Here is a 4,554-nt window from a genome sequence, read left to right on the forward strand (position 1 = left end):
CTTGGTGGCGGCTCTTCATGTCATTCCAGATTGGACAGTACTGTATTTGGCTTATATGACCCGGGGCGAGTTGCTAGAGGATGAGCCCTTGGCTAGACAGATAACCCGGCGGTCTAAGTCAATGACGATTTCCAATGGTGAGTTGTATCATCGCAGTGTCACCGGAGCGTTTCAATGTTGTGTCTCTCCTGAAGAAGGTCAAGAAATTCTTCGTGAGATCTATGAAGGATATTGTGCCCACCATGCTGGCTCAAAGTCTCTTGTGGCCAAAGCTTTCCGTCATGGCTTTTACTGGCTAACGGCTCACACTGACGTGAAGGATCTGGTCAGTAGGTGTGATGGGTGTCAAAAGTTTGCACGACAAGTGCACGTGCCGGCTCAAGAATTACGGATGATTCCAATTACTTGGTAGTTTGCAGTCTGGGGGCTCGATATGGTTGGACCTTTCAAAAGATCCAAGGATAAAAAGACACATCTTTTGGTGGCAGTTGACAAATTCACAAAATGGGTTGAGGCAGAGCCGGTTAGTAAGTGTGATGCAGCCATGGTGGTTCAATTCATGAAAATGTTGATCTTTCATTTTGGATTTCTACATAGCATTATCACTAACAATGGCACCAACCTGTCCCAAGGAGATATGGAAGAGTTCTATCAGCGGGAGCATATCAGTCTTGATGTTTCATCAGTAGCTCACCCCAATCCAATGGTCAAGCTGAAAGAGCCAATCAGGAAATCCTGAAAGGTCTAAAACCCTGGCTTATGGTTCCTTTACAACGGATGCTGGGTTGTTTGGAGGAAGAATTACCCTCTGTGATATGGAGCATCAATACTACTCCTAACAGGTCTACGGGTTATACGCCTTTCTTCATGGTTTATGGAGCGGAGGCAGTTCTGCCCAGTGACGTCTGTCATGACTCGCCCCACGTGGCGGCTTATGTTGAAGCTGATAACGAGGAAGACCGACAGGATGCACCTGACTTACTAGATGAGGAGCGGGACTTGGCAGCAGCCCGATCAACAATTTACCAGCAGGACCTGCGCCGTTATCACAGCCGTCGGTTAAGTCCAGAACCTTTCGAGAAGGTGACCTGGTGCTCCAGCTCATCCAGGATCAGTCTGATGCACACAAGCTATCCCCACCTTGGGAAGGACCCTTTGTGGTCAGCAAGAACTTAAACAACGGGTCATATTACCTTATCAATGTTCGAGAGCACCAAGACTCACGTAAGTCGGAGGAGGAGACACGCCGGCCATGGAATATTGCTCATCTTCGGCCTTACTACACTTGAGCCACCAGCTCTCATAATGTACATACTTTGACATTGTATATATTATGATAAGTAATAAAGTAGGACCTCTGTCCTTTTTTGATCATATATCTTTGTTATTCTAATTATTCAAATGACCAGTTGGGGGCTGATCGTATTCGAATCTAGCTTAACCCTTTTTGGTCCGGCTCATGATCGTATTCGAATCTAACCGTTAAACCTCATGGTCACCAGGGGGCTTCCTGTTCAAACATATGTCATACTCGAACCAAAGAGAATATAGCTGTCGTAACCCTCTTGATCAGCGCAAAGCCAAACTCATTAGGGGGCTTCTTGATCGTATCCAATCATAACTTAACCCCTTTTGGGTCCGACCTGGATCGTATTCGAATTAGGGTCGTTAAAAACCTCTCAAAGTCATTTGGGGGCTTCCTATTCAAGCATAGGTCATATTCGAACCAAAGAGAACATAGCTGTCGGTACCCTCTTGATCGGCGCAACGCCAAAGCCACTGGGGGCTACATGATCGTATCCGAATCCTAGCTTAAGCCCTTTGGTCCGGTTTACTGATCGTATTCGAATCAGAAGCCTCCAAATTATTCTTAATGCTTGATTTACATCGTTTGAAAAATATTATTTTGTTTTTTTGTTGTCTCAAATCTAACTGTAAGTATGGTTTCAATTTAAACTAGCTCGGTTATTTTACAATGAATTGCCAAGGTATAACAATCATCAGGCAGATGGAGGTATTGACTTCTACAAAGATTGGCTTATCAACCTTAATGTCCGGGTCACATAAGCCGGCAGTCTGGAATCAAAGAACACAGCTATGACATTGTCTTTCATAAAACAAACTTATCAGTGTTTTTTATTTAATCAAAGGCTTTCCATCATTATTTATCTTTACATCTACCCCTAATTATTCTATAGTTATGTATTGGGTGTTTTGACCTGTTGGGGATTTTACTACTGGATGCAAACCGTCCAGGAGTAGCCGGGTTAACTCTATGAAGATGGAAGCCCATTAAGACGTGAGGATGGTGGCGCTTTACAAAGGCCCAAGGCCCAAAGGTGGGTTAAGGCATGTAGATGTAAACCAACTCTTTCATGTAACTTGTATTGTAAGTTAGAAGGAATAGTGACTGCGCCGGACACGCTTATGATCCGGCCTTGGGACTCTGTAAACCGGCGGGCGTCAACCTATGTATATAAAGGGACGACCCGGCAGCGGTTTAGGGACAACAGACAACAACTCGAGAGCCATGCAAAGCGGATTCGCTCCCTGGTCATCGAAACCCTAGCAATACCAACACAACTAGACGTAGGCTTTTACCTTCATTGAAGGGGCCGAACTAGTATAAAAACCCCTTGTGTCCCTTGTCCGGTTTAACCCCTTTAAGCTAACCCGTAGCGATGGCTCCACGACTAAGTCCTTTCACGAGGACATCTGCCATGACAAACCCACGACAGTTGGCGCCCATCATGGGGCTATCGCATGATGGTTTCGAGTTCTTGAAGGGCAGCTTTGAAGGACTCAAGGGATACGCTGTGGGCCGGATGACGAAGAGTCGTCGCGGCAAGCTCTACATCGATGACGCAGGATGCATGGGGTCCCGAGGCCGGTTCAATCGAATATGGGTACCGGGTCCCCTTTGGTGGGATTCATGTCTTCATCAGCAAGATCGGTGAACCGGGCCCTAAGCTGGACACCTGCACCGACATCATCGAGACGGCTCATCGTGCAAGCCCTGCCTAGGTTCAGCCTGCAGCAAGGCATGTTTTCATAGGTGTCATCCGTGGGGTGGAGTACGGGGGTGAACTGGCATCTGATGGAGAAACCATTGTCTACTCTGATGACGAATCTTCAACTTGAGAGACCGAGACGCTGTATCAACTGTAGGATGGCCGGATTAGTGGAGGTTCCGATGGCAACATTATTCCAGACCGCCTCGATCTGCCAAACCGGGTCGCTATCTTCATGGCTGGTACACAACCAGCGCAGCACTCTTCTACCGCCATCGCGATGCTCTCCGGTTCAGCAACAGCAACACCAGCAGGAGCAGGGGGCTCTGTGCCGCCTCCCGCTCAGGTTTTGTCTGAATTATTCGATGCTTTAGCAGCATTGATGGCTGCAGAAGTGGATGCAGCCACCCAAGATCAGCACAATGCGGAGATTGCAAAGGTGAAAGATCAGATAACTCAGGCTAAAGCAGACCTGGCAGCAGAGAATGCCAGGATGGCTACAGAACGGGCCGAGTTGGAAGCTCAGGCCTACTGGCTTAGGTTGGACCAGAATGCCTCAGATGAGGTCATGAGAAGGAGATACCGGTCGCACCTCCCGCCAGTTTATGAGCCAAGAAATCTCTGCAACACGCCAGGAGCCGGAACTAGTAACCAGCCAGTGGTAAACCGGACGGAGGCGCTAGGAACAGGAGCACCGGTTCAGCTGCGCACGATGAACCCGCCTCGTCAGAACAACGTTGTGCCGCAGTATGTTCCGACGCCCCCGGTGCATTACTCCAACCCGTTGGATAACATTGTGGCCGCCGCCTCACGATTGGTAGCCCTCCCAACTGACGGCGAGCCGCTAGTGGCGATTGAGACACGACGGGCTAGAGAGCTCCTCCAAACAGCTTTAAACCAGCAGCAAGCTTATTCGCATAGTCGCGAGAGGATTCATTCCACCCCCCATCCGAGTCGGAGCTACAACAGGCACATTGACGATGAACCAGCCGTATCAAGTAGTGCACATCACCGTAACTTCCCGCGAGGACACAACCCGGCAGGTAGTGGTGCTAATGCGCAGGATGTGGTGGATCATGGTCGTCCACGTCGAGAAGCCGAGTTGGCAGCCCTGCACGCCGCTCGTCAACCTACTCCGGTTTGCCCTGCCACCTCAGTGGAGCCTGGCATGGTGTTCAGTTCTTTAGGGGTGTTGTGTCTTACCCTCGCTTTGTGTAATGTGCGACTGCCCAAGGATTTTAAGGGACCTCATAAGGTGCCCAATTACACCGCCGATCTGCAACCGGAGTCATGGGTGGAGAGTTATGAGATGGCGATGGAGATGCTGGACGTGGATGAAGCAGTGTGTGCTAAATACTTCACCATGATGTTGGAGGGGACCGCTCGAACCTGGTTAAAGAGCTTACCAGCTAACTCTGTCGGGTCATGGGCTGAGCTAAAGCACCGGTTTATCTAGAATTTCAAAGATACATGTAAGCAGCCTATGCCAATTGTGGACCTAGCTGCTTGTGTTCAAGGGGAGGGGGAGTCTACTACGCATTGG

The sequence above is a fragment of the Triticum dicoccoides genome, chromosome 6A (genome assembly GCF_002162155.2).
Source record: "Triticum dicoccoides isolate Atlit2015 ecotype Zavitan chromosome 6A, WEW_v2.0, whole genome shotgun sequence".
NCBI lineage: Eukaryota > Viridiplantae > Streptophyta > Magnoliopsida > Poales > Poaceae > Triticum > Triticum dicoccoides.